The sequence below is a fragment of the Pseudophryne corroboree genome, chromosome 1 (genome assembly GCF_028390025.1).
Source record: "Pseudophryne corroboree isolate aPseCor3 chromosome 1, aPseCor3.hap2, whole genome shotgun sequence".
In the NCBI taxonomy this organism is placed as follows: domain Eukaryota; kingdom Metazoa; phylum Chordata; class Amphibia; order Anura; family Myobatrachidae; genus Pseudophryne; species Pseudophryne corroboree.
The window spans coordinates 931,841,204-931,857,215 of record NC_086444.1 but is presented as its reverse complement, the minus strand read 5'-3'; the positions used below and the strand labels follow the sequence as shown (position 1 = coordinate 931,857,215).

Genomic DNA, 16,012 nt, shown 5'->3' with positions numbered 1-16,012 from the left:
ATAGATAGATATTTATTTTATTTTTAATTATTTTTTTCATATCATTCAAGTTTTTTTTTAAAGGATTGCATTTCTAAGCACCGAGTCCTATTGGAGAAAGAGCGCTATATAAATAAAATAATAATAATTATTATTATAATTATTACTATTATTATTATTATTATTATTATTATTTCTAACAATCCTACAATCTGATATCCAGACAGCCTGTGCACAATTTTTCAAATGTTTTTTTGTCTTCTACAGTATTTTGCTTATGAAATTACAGGTTGTTAATGAAAATACAACAAAAAAAAACACACTTTTAAATCAGACACTTCAAATTGCTAAATTGTTCAGATCACTTTCTAGTTGACTCTACAAGGTTAAACTTGTCTAAACCACTTAGAAAGCAATTACAAAACTGCTTAAAATAAGTGTATGTGATCCCAAGTAGAAGTGTTATATGTACAAAGAAAGAGGAAGTTGAAACATGTATTTATAATATAACAATAAGGGTTGTATAAAGATTAAAAATGACAAGCAAAAAATACTTTTATAAGTCACTGGACTTTTTCATTACTGTTCTAGGGGAATTTCAGATGACATTTCATTTGAATTCAGGCACTGCCACAGGAGGTTACAAGGGGTACAATTGTACCAGGCCTGGATATTCTGAGGGCCCCCGGCTCTTTAGGAGTACAGTTCATAGGACCCCTTGCCTGTGCTGCTGCAGTGCAGTATTCAGCAGGGAACAGGTAGAAGAGGAAGTCCAGCAGGAGGAGCAATAAAGTGTTTTAGTTGCCAGCGCAGCAAAACTGACGTCATGACATCATGACATTGAATTGGACGCCAGCTGCATGCAACGAGAAGCAGCAGGCAACAGGATGTTAGTGTGGTCTAGGCTGGAGAGACACGGGTCGGATCAGGGTTGTGGGGGCTGGAGATAAAGTAACTTAGGGCAGATGGAGCTGAAGACACAGGGCTAGTGAGATACAGGGGGAAGTGCTGGAGAGACTCAAGGGGATGGGGTTGAGAGACACTGGGGTTGGATGAGGCTGAGACAGAGGCGGGGGAATGATAGATGAGGCTTAGATACGGGGGGAGGGGGGATACAGACAGACAGCGGCAATTGGAGTACAGGCATGGTCGGAAAGTTCCCACTGGTCGAGTTCCATGCTCCACTCCGGTCAGGCCGCCTCAAATGGTTTGCCGGGCCAGGTGGTGATGGCTGCCATGATCAGAACTCAGCTCCAACCAGGTAGCGGTCAGCACCAGCAGCAGCTTCAGCGCATGCACAGAAGCTACATGTGCCCTGAAGTAAGAAGGCTTCAGGATGGCTGCTGCACAAGTCCATCCACAGGCAGCTTCTCTTAAGGTCTTTTGTGGAGCTGATGAGTCATACCATGTGTGTGATGTGATGTGCAGTGTAATTGCTGTGCAGTGTGTAATGTACAGTGTATGTAATATGCAATGTGTGTGATGTGCAGTATACTGTAAGTGACGTGTAAAGTACAGTGAATGTGATATGCAATGCATTATGCAACGGACATGAAGTGTGACTTGTATTGTACTATTAGAAATATGTAGTGTAATCTATGCAGTGCAATGTAAGTGATGTGCAGTGTAATTAATGCTGAGTGTAATAGATGTGGGGCCTACTGTAAGTGATATGTAAAGAAAATTATGTGCAATGTAAATGATTTGCAATTGCAAGTGATGTACTGTATAATCTAAACAAAATTAATTATAAGTGATATGCAGTGTAAACAATATGTAGTGCACTATAAGTTGTATGTAGCATACTGTAAGTGATATGCAGTATAAGTTCTATGCAGTGTAAGTGATGTACAGTGTAAGTGATATGCAACAACTGTAAGTGATATGCAGAGTAGATTATATGATATTGATATGCAGGGTAAATGATGTGCTGTGTAAATGATATGCAGTGTACTGAAAGCAATGTGTAGTATACTATATGCAGGAGTGGATTGGGCGGGAAAGTTCTGGGTGCTGTTAGTTGGAAGCAGCAGCACTATGCAGCGGCTCTGGCTCCAGTTGCAGGCATTGAGCTAACAGTTATATACAGTGCCCACTCTAGCCGACACACACACACACACACACACACACACACACACACACACACTCCCTGGCCTCCGAAGCATACCCTACCACAACCACCCAGCCCCACCCTCCAAGCGGTGGAACATACACTATACCCCAAAGCATGATTGCAGCGTCTGTAGACACTTATAATGAGCATCTCAGTACTTGCATATTTGGAAGCATGAATGTACATCAGGGAAGGGCATTGTACCGTTATTAGCATAAGTAACTGCATTCAACTCTGAATCAGGCCCTATGAGCAATCCCGCCCCCCATGACAGACCTTAGCTCCTCTACTGACGCTGCCCCCATTAGGGTTACTTCCATAAACTTCCTAGGATAATTTTCCATCCCAATCCACTCTTGGACACAGGAGGGGTGGGGGGGATGAGGCTAAGAGACACAGGGGTGATGAGTCAATGGCTGGAGATGGAGAGACACAGAGAGTATTACCCTGGAGAGACATAGGTGGTATGAAGCTGGAGACAGAGGGACGGTGCTACAGAGACATGGATGGTATAGTGCTGTAGAGGCACAGGATGGAGAGGCACAGGCGAGTATGAGGATGGAGAGGCACAGGCGAGTATGAGGATGGAGAGGCACATGCGAGTATGAGGATGGAGAGGCACAGGCGAGTATAAGGATGGAGAGGCACAGGCGAGTATGAGGATGGAGAGACACAGGAGGGATAAGGCTAAGAAACTCATGGGGATGAGATGAGTCTGAAAAGCGATACAATACATAGGGGGAGGGGGTGAGCCAATGGCCGACCAGCCTGTACCTACCTGGGAGGGATGGGGGCACCCCATAACATGAGTGGTTTTGCCTCCAAGAGTTCTTTTGCTGGTCCTGTTTGAATTTCACAGGTAATTCTAACAAATGTGTTTCATAATGAAAGTGTAAGGAAATCAGGTATGTGGTGTTAGATCAGTTTCCATGATGGGTTCTTTATCAACGGCATTTAGACATCGTCATCATTATTACTAGACTTTAAATGAAACTGAAATTGACATACAGTAGGAGACTGAGCATCTGAGGTGTCACCCTCCCTCCAATTTAATATACCTCGTAGTAAGTCCAGGTATGCAATAATAATGTCTCTGGTTATAAATTATCCTGCATGCTATTTTCCTGATTCTTGTTTCTTGCTCATGTTCTAACCACCTTTATACAGTATATACTGTAGTAAACATTTTAATGCGCCTACATCATCCCTCTGCTAAAGCTAGCCCCATACTGTATCTGGCAAGCATTGAAAACTGAATCTGTGAGAGAATTGGAAACAAATGTGAAAAGTCAGATTTCACAGTCAGTAATTCTGAGATCAGACAGGTATACATACAATGATGCACCCTCACCCTCGTCTGAACATGTACAGATGCAGCATGGCTGTCGTTCCCCCTCGCCACTTATGCCTTCCCCACTGGCATTGGCAAGTGTGTATGGTATCTTTCACCGCTAAATTGTGCATAGTATGTCTGCAAGCCGTCTATGACTCTGACTACTGTGTTAGATAAACATCTGTCTCCTAACAGGAGAGCCTGCTACAGAGGTGGGAAAGAGTTAAAACTGTACTAACTGCTGATTATATATATATATATATATATATATATGATACAAAGAAATAGCTGCGCATCCACATCCACCTCAAATTCAGTATCAATAAATAACAGTCTGTGTCCATACAATACTGAGTTCTTTAAGATGTATCCTGCTGCTTCCTCCTTTTTTGGGACCAGAACCACTGGATCCAATGTACATGTAAATAAAAGAAGAATGGAGTGCGCAGGTATGAGAAAAATATCACAAATTCATTTATTGAACAATAATGCTCACATACATCTTAGCTCTTGAAGATCAGCATGGTCGGTCGTTTGGCTGTAAGTATCCACGGGTGTCTCCCACTGGGACTCGCTCAGGACGGCACACCACACAGCGCGGTCAGACGTTATTCATCCGACACACCTGGACCAGACTTTCAGACGTCTCACACGTCTAACGCTCCACAAGCCACGCCCAACGCGTTTCGTCTACGGACTTCGTCAGGGGGTGTGACGAAGTCCGTAGACGAAACGCGTTGGGCGTGGCTTGTGGAGCGTTAGACGTGTGAGACGTCTGAAAGTCTGGTCCAGGTGTGTCGGATGAATAACGTCTGACCGCGCTGTGTGGTGTGCCGTCCTGAGCGAGTCCCAGTGGGAGACACCCGTGGATACTTACAGCCAAACGACCGACCATGCTGATCTTCAAGAGCTAAGATGTATGTGAGCATTATTGTTCAATAAATGAATTTGTGATATTTTTCTCATACCTGCGCACTCCATTCTTCTTCTATTTATATATATATATATATACACAAATGGGTATGAACCAGCACTCAGTCTTGGTATAGTCCACTTGCTGGAGTGCGTCAGATGCAGAATGGAAAAAGAACTGCAGCAAAGTAAATGCGTATTACGGAGCTTACAACATGTTATACATCACTAATGTTTCAGTGCCCTGCCAGCACTTTTGTCAAGATGCACATGTACAGCATGAAAGTTTAAACCATATACTGTAAATCAAAACTCTTAAAAACGGTGAGCCGGTGTCGGGCCAGATGCCGCACTGGGCAGGAGCCCGTGTGGCCATTGCCAGTGACGTAATCGCGGGGCATTGCGGTCATAATGGTGATGCATCTGCTGCAGTAAGAAACATCTCCCCAGCTCACCAATGGATAGCTTTGGGCAGTGTCAGACTGGCGCATGAAGGGACAATGGGGGAATGCAGTGTTAGGGGCCCAAGTTTAGGTGTGTGGCCAGACTCTAGTTGGGGTTTGTTGGCTGGGCCCCTTGATAATTATATATAGTAAAAGGCTAGGGCATGCAATGTACCAGATTAATATCAGAAATGCAGTGTAGGAAATTCTCCATAGTCCTGTGTGTTAGCGCCGGGAGGCGAGTCCCGGCCGTTGCCGTGGAGCCAAGACGCTGCACCTCCCGCTGGCCCCTGCCCGGCACCTAGCAACAGGTGGATGCCTGGCACAAGGTTTTCTGGTCCCCTCCCGGCACCTAGCAACAGGCAGACGGCGGGCGCAAAGTCTCCTGGTCCCCGCCCGGCGCCTTGCAACAGGCAGACGCTGTGTGCTGTAAGCTGCTGGATCCCTAGCAACGGGGACGCCGGAGGAAGACACCGTTCCCCGTTGCTGGGTAACTAAGTACCCAGCTGTGTACAAGGACGTGCAGCAGGACAGCTGCATGATATTTGCAATTAAGGTGTTTCTTCTGTGATTGGTGCAGCACCATATATATTCTTTTCCTGGTCGCTCCAAAGACACTGGTGATAGTTCTTACTTCTGTGTGAACCTGTCAGCTCATTGGAGATCCTGGCTGTGTTGTGCTGTGACCTGGAGACTTTGACTGATCAATTCCTGACCAGATCTTGCCAGTCAGTGTTCAGGTTTTCATGGAGTATCCATGCTAACAGTTCTTTGTTTATGTAAGAAGGAATAAGGTGATTTTCAGCGACCAATGGTGTCTTATAATTTGGAGGAGACTCAGTAAAAAATTTTTTTATAAAAATAGTAAAAATTTAATAGACTGTAATTAGCACCAACATAAAAGTAAATAAAAATAAATAAAAGCAATGGCCCTAAGACAAGGAGCCAGCAATTAAGTGAGAAATCAATGGAACTAATGGGGTATCCCCATGCTATGCAAAGCCGCTTTTGAATGGAGTCATTATTGTGTTTAAAAAGGTGTTATGATATATACCCTCTCAAAAAAGCTAAGAACCTTTTTTTACTATTTTTATGTTGATCTTACTTCCAATTTTATACTGTTAGGAATTCATTCTCCTGTCTTTTATTAGCTTGAACTATTAATTGTATGCATTTTTTTACATCTTTTAATTAGTTCCATTGATTTCTCACTTAATTGCTGGCTCCTTGTCTTAGGGCCATTGCTTTTATTTATTTTTATTTACTTTTATGTTGGTGCTAATTACAGTCTATTAAATTTTTACTGTTTTTATGAAAATTTTTTTACTGAGTCTCCTCCAAATTATAAGACACCATTGGTCGCTGAAAATCACCTTATTCCTTATTACTTTTACACTGTACATGAAGCACTTTACCAACGCTTCTCTCTTTAAGGTGTAGCTGACGCCCAAATATATCTAAGGGAGTGTCTGAATAAGGAGAACTTTTTAATCATTCATAACACTCTGGTCTACATTCTAGTATAATTCGGTATCGCGGTTAAGCGCCGACAAGCCTTCCCCTATTGCAATTTCCATGGTAATTTTTGCCTACGGCTGCCTTCCATAAGCCGATACCGCTCATACAGTATGTTCAGAACCGGGGAATGCACCAACAAAAGAAATAATGTATGCCATAAGATCTTTAATGAAACCAATACCACTGAGAGCGTACCCAGTACGGACTCACTTGATGAGATATTCTGGAGTATGGAAAGACTACTAATTAAAGAAGTAAAGGCATGGTGGGACGTCAAAGGGTTGGAGCACTACATCAGCATGGATCGAATACCCAGGGGCCTCAGAATAAACAAACAGCCCACATTTGGAACAGAAAACCCCGAATTCATGAAAGAATGGGACAACACACTCCACAGCTGTTCAATAAAACTAATGAAAATCCTGGTGACGGAGAAAAAACGTATCATCTCCACCCTGGAAACAGAAATCAAAGAGACTGAAACGAAGTTAGAAATATTCAAGGACAAAGAGGATTTTAAGATCAACGAAAAAGTATTGAATAGGAAACTGGAGCAAGTTGAAGATGAGGTTATAAGGAATAAAGGAAAGAAATTTGTACGGGACAAGCAAGATTATGAGAACAACAAAGTCAAGAATTGGAGCAGATTTAATGGAAATGACAAGATTGAACCGAGAACAAAGAGGGAATATTGGCAATCTGTACCAAGAAGAGGCATAGATAACGGAAGGAACTATCCACAGAAAAGACAGAATATACAGACCACCAATAGATTTTCTACACTACAAAGATTGAATTCGGCAATTGAGGAGGATTTTTTATCACCAGGCAAAAGCACACGATTCAAAACCATGGCAAGAAATATACCGAAGGAGAAGGTCACGAACACGACACCTCTAAAAAGAAGACTAGCAGAAGAAGAGGATGTCGAGGGGGCAGGAGGAACAAGTGTTTACAACAGCAAAAGAAGACATCTCCACTAGAACATCCGACACCGAAGGGTATCTTCAATTTATCAAGCCACACGCTATCAAAATATGAAAGTTCACTACTGAATAAAGGTCTCTCCTACGCACCTACAAAAGGCATGAACAAGTTTGACGTCTTTATAGATCTGAACAAGTTCGTACGGAAGCTAACACTCGAGGCATTTTTTCAAAAAGGAAAATGCGGTGATCCACAATTATGACCAATCCAAATCGGGACTAAAACCGACTTCAAAATTTTACCCCTTGGAATCAAAGGGCCACAATGTGGGCATTTTTTATGATCTGGTTAAAAAGGATCTATGTGAAACTGAAATGGAGGATATTAAAGAGAAGAATCTCACAAACAGAGAAACAAAGGTGATTAAGGAACTTCAGGATAACAAAAACATTGTTATAAAATCTGCTGATAAAGGGAGGGGGTTGGTCATTATGGACCGGGAGGCATACGTCGCAGAAGCAAACAGACTGCTGGGGGATAGGACTTCATACACCCCCCTCCCAGGAGATACAAAAGATGGTTTTGTGGAGGAACTGAGAACCATACTTTTAAAAGCATTCAGGTGTGAGATTTTAACTAAAGAAGAATACCAGTACCTGTTTAACTCCAACCCCATCACCCCCATTTCTTACTTCTTACCCAAGGTGCATAAATCAATGACGAATCCCCCAGGAAGACCCATTGTGGCCGGGATAGATTCACTGACGTCACACTTATCCAAATACGTGGATGTATTTCTGAGGAAACATGTGTTGAACCTGCCAGCTTATTTAAAAGACACTACATCCGTCCTGAACCTGATGGACTCATTCAAATGGAAAGACACTTATAGATGGATCACCATAGACGTTCAGTCGCTCTACACCTGCATAGAACATGTCAAGGGTGTAGAGGCCTGTAATGGATTCCTGAGTAAAGATGCAGAGATCACAGAGGAGCACAGGATATTTTTATGTGAACTAATGAATTTTATTTTGAAACGTAACTATTTTATATTTTTAGACACCTATTTTTTTACAAATCTGCGGCACCGCCATGGGCACAATTTTTGCGCCCAGTTTCGCTAATCTTTTTATGGGAAATTGGGAAAATTAGTACATTTTTAAGGATCATCCATTCCAACAAAATATTGCATTTTATAAACGTTATATAGATGACATTTTGCTTGTGTGGGATGGTGACGGTGCAAGTTTTAAAGAATTATTCACGTACTTATCCAATAATTCCATGAATCTTCATTTTACTGCAAAGGAAAGCACAGAGAAGATAGAATTCCTCGACTTGGTTCTGACACATACAGGTAATGAAGTGATCACCAAGAACTACATTAAGGAAGTGGATATGAACAGCTACGTACACTACCGAAGCAATCACAGTCAACAATGGAAGAATAATATCCCCTTCTCCCAGTTCAACAGAATTGCTCGGAACTGTAAGGATACTGAGGACCGAGACCAACAACTGCAGGTATACACCGAAAGATTCAAAGAAAAAGGATATCCGAACCATCTTTTGGAAGAAGCCAACCTGAAGGCCAAGAATTTGGAGAGGAAACAACTTTTGAAATATAAATCCAAAGAAAAAAGAGATGATACAGTGAGGTTTGTCACTACGTTTAGTAGACATGAGAACATTATTAAGAAAACCCTAAAAAAACACTGGAACATTCTCCTTATGGATCCGATTTTGAAAGACTATCTCCCAAAAGACCCTCTTGTGGTATTTAGGAAATCGCAAAACCTTAAAGATCTGGTGGCACCAAGCATGCTAAGGAACCCGGAAGTAAGATCAAGCATGCCCAAATGCGTCGGATGTTATAAATGCGGCCGCTGCAATCTATGCCGCTACGTACACCCCATAAGAAAAACTTTTAAGAAAACAAACGGAGAGAAAGACTATAAGATCAAGCAGTTCATTAACTGTAATACGGTGTCAGTGATATACATGCTGGAGTGCTCATGTGGGATGAAGTACATAGGTAAAACGAAAAGACCTTTGAAAATCCGCATTCAGGAACATATAAGGAACATTAAAAACAAAGTACTGACACACGCAGTATCGAAACTTTTCCATGCTTGTCTCAACTCGGACCCGGACGATCTAACCTTCAAGGGCATTGAACTAGTCTCACTGGGCGAGAGCGGCGGAGACCTCTCTAACCTCTTATCAAAAAGGGAAATGTACTGGATTTTTGAACTCAATACCCTGCATCCTGATGGCTTCAACGAGGGCTATGAAATAGCCCCCTTTTTGTAACGTAAGCTGACTACATCCTGTTCCCATTATATTAACCTGTCCTCTCTCTGTTTCTATTTCTATTTGGGCTACCTCCCAAACCACGTAATCACATTATGATACCTCCAAAAAACCATGCCAATTATACAGCCATACCGCACTGGAGATGCCCAACTCCATTCGATCTTGGAAGCCAAGCAGTGCTGGGCCCAGTTAGTACATAGATGGGGAACCATCATGGAATACTGGGTGCTGTAATAACTTTGTGTGCAAGGGCTATGAGGATATTGTACTAACTTCCTTACGTGGAATGTGGGTGCCTAAAAAAGAAGCTGATCTATTCCAATAACCAGGCTAACACCTGATTGTCTTTCTAACACACCAAGAAATCTGTCTGCCGCTGATTCACTCCTGTATATGAATGTCTTCACTCACCGCTTCCATGCAGTTTTTGTATACAGATTTCAACACTGCAAAAAACCAGCACCTTTAAGTCTCTTAACCCAATCTCCTCTATTATAAATACTATAATTATTTACTATCCCTGTGCCTAATGCGGTGATATCAAGTAGTGGATATACATCCATTATATATATATATATATATATGCTATGCAAACACTCCTGTAATCAGGGGCACCAGTGGAATTTAATATTAATATTTGCTTTCACAGTAGTCTTAAAATCATATTTCTTTCTTTTTTTCTCGGTCGAATGAGCATTTTTCAATATGAAAAGTCATAACAAAGATGGCCGCCGTGATCACATGATCACACAAACAGTTGCTTGAGATGAACATGCTTCAAGAACATGGCCGCCGCTGTGTGAACTCTTCCCTGCCTCTGATGGGAGAATGTATGCACAGCAGACGTACGATACCAACACTATCTAACCCGCGGTCGGCGCATGCGCAATGAGGACTGCCGGACGCCGGAAGTGGGGCGGACGTGACGTCACCCACGATCCGGACAGGAAGTCCAGGATCACAAGTTTAAAAGTGTTGAAACTGACTTTTTAAACACAATAATGACTCCATTCAAAAGCGGCTTTGCATAGCATGGGGATACCATGCTGCAAGGCTATTATAGCTTCGTTTTTGATGTGTATAAACGCATTGATTAATCTGACATTTGTTAACTGACAGGAAGTGATGTAGCAATCACTTCCTCATTTACTTAGGTATATATAGATTATCTGTCCAAGTCATATGCCACCCCTTGATGAAGTCCAGAGAGGACGAAACGCGTTGGGTGTTATGATATATACCCTCTCAAAAAAGCTAAGAACCTTTTTTTACTATTTTTATGTTGATCTTACTTCCAATTTTATACTGTTAGGAATTCATTCTCCTGTCTTTTATTAGCTTGAACTATTAATTGTATGCATTTTTTTACATCTTTTAATTAGTTCCATTGATTTATCACTTAATTGCTGGCTCCTTGTCTTAGGGCCATTGCTTTTATTTATTTTTATTTACTTTTATGTTGGTGCTAATTACAGTCTATTAAATTTTTACTATTTTTATAAAAAATTTTTTTACTGAGTCTCCCCCAAATTATAAGACACCATTGGTCGCTGAAAATCACCTTATTCCTTCTTACTTTTACACTGTACATGAAGCACTTTACCAACGCTTCTCTCTTTAAGGTGTAGCTGACGCCCAAATATATCTAAGGGAGTGTCTGAATAAGGAGAACTTTTTAATCATTCATAACACTCTGGTCTACATTCTAGTATAATTCGGTATCACGGTTAAGCGCCGACAAGCCTTCCCCTATTGCAAGTTCTTTGTTTATATTTATATCTATAACATCCCTGAGCATTGTTGCTCTCACTATTTATTTGCTTATAACATCTAAGACCATTGTTGTTCTCATTATCACTCGTGCATTGGTGTTGCAGGATTAGTTAGGTTCCCCTTTACTCACTCGCAGTCTCGGGTGGTGCCTTGTCACTTAGTAAGACAGGGGGGCATCAGAGTTTGGGCGTACCTAATTCACCCATTCAAACGCAGCTGCCGTGGGCAGAAGAACACTAGCACCACAGGCACCATCCGACCACTAAGAGGGGTAACGGAGACAGGAGTAGAGCATGAGTTGCTGCAGACATCAATTCTAGCTGCAGCTTTACCTGTGAGTACTGGAACTTCCAAGTTGTCACATACTCCCCTGAGTTCCAGGTACTCATCCATAACACTGTGCAGTATAAGGTAACATACGTATAATGTATTATTCAAGTGCACAGTATGGAACCTGATCCCTATAGAAGGAGGTGGGGCCTCCAGGCAGTAGGGACAATCGGGGGTTTCTCCTGCACCCTTGTGGGCCAGTCCGACCCTGGCTGTGGGGACCAATACGTGACTCATAAAGCTGAAATGCATATTCTAATCACAAAAAATGCTACTTATAAAACAATGCATACTGTAGACTGTCGAATAAGTGTGCTTGTACATTGCAACTAATAGATATTAATAAGAGTATATTAAGCTAAAACATACTGAAACTGATCAATAGTGTAAATCATCTCAGTACATAGAGGCAGAGCCAGAGTATATCAACATGGTACAGACAGATTCCAAGGTGTGGTGTGGCTAATGTTGAGATGGACAATAAATGTGGTAATACGTTGGAGTATTAGATCAATATAATGTTTTATGATTGTCCTAGCCAAGGTATTGAACAGGTGTGCAATATGTAATCCAAACCAGAAAGTATGTATCCATCCTGTCCAGCATTTACATGAATACACTCCAACAGAATCTCTCATTGAGGCCATGTGGATGGATCGTATTTAATGTATGGATCCATTTTGCTCCTAATTTAAGAAGATGATTATTTTTATTGCCTCCCCTGGGTAATGGGAGTACATTCTCAATCAATATATGTTTTATATCCATGATAGAGGGATTGGCTTCTACAAAGTGTCTGGCCTCTGGTTGCTCAGAAGCGGATGTCCTAGTGGAAAGTGTTACCTTAATGGCTAAGCGCTGTAATGTCATTCTCTCACGTGCTGTTCTAATGGTTTTCCCCACATTGTAATTGCCACACAGGCATATAATAATGTATACTAGGTGGGTTGTTTAGACAAGAAAGAATATGTTTTATATTGTATTTTTGAGGAGTATGAGGATGTGTAAATGTTGTGCCAGTGAGTATATGGTTGCATGTGGTACAGTGTAAACATTTATAACATCCTGGTGATTTTTTAAGAAAATGAGTCTGAGTAGGTACAGGTGTCGAGAAACCAGTAATGTCAGTATGAACTACAATGTCCCATATACTGTATTTCAGCCCCTGGCAAGCTATGCCAATGGTCTATTGCCTCTAAGACCCTTAAGATCACTGTCCATAGCCACAATTGGCCATAATGCTCTAATGGCCGCTGGGCCACACAATTTGTTGTGTTAACCTGCATCTTACATGGGATGTTGTCCACTGTTGTCTTTGGTTTAGAGCAAAGTAGATGGTTCACAGTATGCATTGTTATAAGCAGCATTTCAGCTTTATGACTCACGTATTGGTCGCTCTTGCTATCTATACTGGCAGCAGCTCAGCGGTGACATCATTGGCAGCCGCACGACATCTGGCTTGACCCCGGCTCACCGATGGATAGGTGGTTATTGCTTATATAAGGTAAATGTTTTGATTTACAGTATATGCTTTTTACTTTTTTGCTGCAAATGTACACCTTGACAAAAGTGCTGGCAGGACACTGGAACGTTGGTGATGTATAACATGGAAAAAATAAATACACACATGAACAAGGAAAGTCTATCAAGGCAAAAAAACAAACTACAAACCACAATATAAGAATGAATAATCTAAAGTGTAGGCTACTTGCATTTACAAGCATATCGGGAATAATGGGGGAATTAGAAATGATAGCAATGAGCAAACAATATGACATCATAGGTATTACTGAGACATGGTGGGATTATTCTCATGATTGAGCAGTAAATTTGGAGTGCTACACTCTATGCAGGAAAGACAGGGCATTTAAAAGGGAAGAAGGAGTGTGTCTTTATGTCAAGCCTATCCTTAAACCATACCTAAAGGAAATTGTTGGTGAGAGTATTGGTGACAACATTGAGTCATTATGGGTGGAAATAATACTTGACGGTAAATGTTCAAAGAAACTACTAATAGGGAGATGCTATAAACCTCCAGATATAAGTGTGACTGAAGAAGTGCTACTCCAACAGCAAATTGGAAAGGCTGCTGAAATGGGGGAAGTGTTAATTATGGGGCACTTTAATTATGCTAACATTAATTGGTCATTTGAGGCAGGTGGTACAGCTGGGGGTAATAGGTTTTTAAGCACATTTAAAGACCACTATTTGTCCCAAGTGATTGAGGAACCAACTAGAAATAAGACTATACTTGACCTAGTGATATCAAATAATGTAGAGGCAATATCTAACATTAATATAAGGGAGCCCTTTTCAAACAGTGATCATAATATGGTCACATTCTAAATAAGTTACCAAAAACAGCAATACAAGAGTTCAACTAAAACTTTCAATTTTAGAAAAGCCAATTTTATCATGCTCAATCACTCTTTAAAGGACATAGATTGGGACCACATTTTTAATGGTAAAAGCACTGCAGAAATGTGGGACACCTTTAAAATGTTGCTGTTCAAATTTATGCATAAGTTCATCCGCTTGGTTAGCAAAAGCAAGAGTAGCAAGTTTAAACCGATGTGGCTTAATAAGAAGGTAAGGATATTAATGGACAAAAAAAAGACGAACTTTTAAAGCATTTAAATCTGATGGGAATATGGAATCTTTCCACTACTACAAGGAATGTAACAAATTATGCAAAAAGAAAGTTTGAGCAGCTAAAATTAAAAAGGAAAAACTAATTGTGAAGGAAAGCAAATCAAACCCAATTGTGAAGGAAAGCAAATCAAACCCAATTTTTTTTAAAACTATATCAATGGAAAAAGGTAAAAAAAAAAAGACAACATAGGACTGCTAAAAAGCAAACTAGGCGAATTGTTAAATAGTGACAATGAAAAAGCAGAGATATTGAACAAATTATTTTTTATCAGTGTTTACTAGAGAGGGAAAATGGTGGGAATAAAACATTACAATAAGAATAATGACCAAAAACAATTAACATGTTTTAGTGAGGATGTAGTCCATGAGCGACTACAAAAAATGAGGATTAATAAATCTCCAGGACCTGACTGAATTCATCCAAGGGTTCTAATGGTGCTAAGCTCAGAGATGGCAAGGCCATTATACTTAATCTTTAAAGCTTCTATTACAACAGACATTGGGGGTAATTCTGTTTGATCGCAGCAGCAAGTTTGTTAGCAATTGGGCAAACCATGTGCACTGCAGGTGTGGCAGATATAACATTTGCAGAGAGAGTTAGATATGGGTGGGTTATTTTGTTTCTGTGCAAGGTAAATACTGGCTGCTTTATTTTTACACTGCAATTTAGATTTCAGTTTGAACATACGCCACCCAAATCTAACTCTCTCTGCACATGTTATATCTGCCCCTCCTGCAGTGCACATGGTTTTGCCCAACTGCTAACAAATTTGCTGCTGTGATCAACTCAGAATTAGGCCCATAGTTCCTAGGGACTGACGAATAGCAGATGTTGTGCCACTATTTAAAAAGGGAACTAAATCTAATCATGAAAATTACAGGCTGGTAAACCCGACATCTGTATTGGGGAAAATATTGTAAGATGCTGTATATTAAGGGATAGCATTCAGAAGTATTTGGGGGGTTTAAGCATAATTAGTGGGAATCAGCATGGGTTTGTGAGAGACAGCTCGTGTCAAACTAACTTAATTAGCTTTTATGAAGAAGTGAGTGCAAACTTAGACATGGGAAATGCTGTGGTCTTTTTAGATTTTGCAAAAGCCTTCGACACAGTACCTCATGTGAGGTTGATTCTTAAATTAAGAGACCTTGGTCTTGGGGACACCATTTGTACTTGGGTGGAAAATTGGTTAGAAAATAGGGAACAGCGAGTGGTGGTCAATGGAACATTTTCAAGCTGGACTAACGTACAGTATTAAATGGTGTACCTCAAGGGTCTGTACTAGGGCCTCTACTGTTTAACATATTTATAAATGACATAGGAGATGGTCTTGAGAGTAAAGTGTCCATTTCTGCAGATGACACTAAACTATGTAAGATAATTAAATCAGATCAAAATGTTGACTCTCTTCAAAGTGACTTAGCTTAGCTAGAGGTTTGGGCAACTAAGTGGTGCACAAGGTTTAATATAGAGAAATGTAAAGTTATACATTTTTGGATCAAAAGCAAAACATGCAATCTAAAAATTAAATGAGTTAATTCTTGGCAAATATGCAATGGAGAAGATTTGGGGGTGCTCATTGACAGCAGATGTAGCAGCAGTGCCCAATGTCAGGTAGCAGCAGTAAAGGCAAATAAGGTGTTAGCATGCATTAAACAGGGAATTGAAACAAGGGATGAGAGTGTAATACTCCCACTATATAAATTATTGGT

General features: G+C 40.8%; 1 pseudogene; it reads left to right on the top strand.

Moving 5' to 3' along the window:
- Positions 1-9,662: 9,662 nt before the first annotated feature.
- Positions 9,663-9,781, top strand: LOC134945234 (5S ribosomal RNA; annotated as a pseudogene).
- Positions 9,782-16,012: the final 6,231 nt, after the last annotated feature.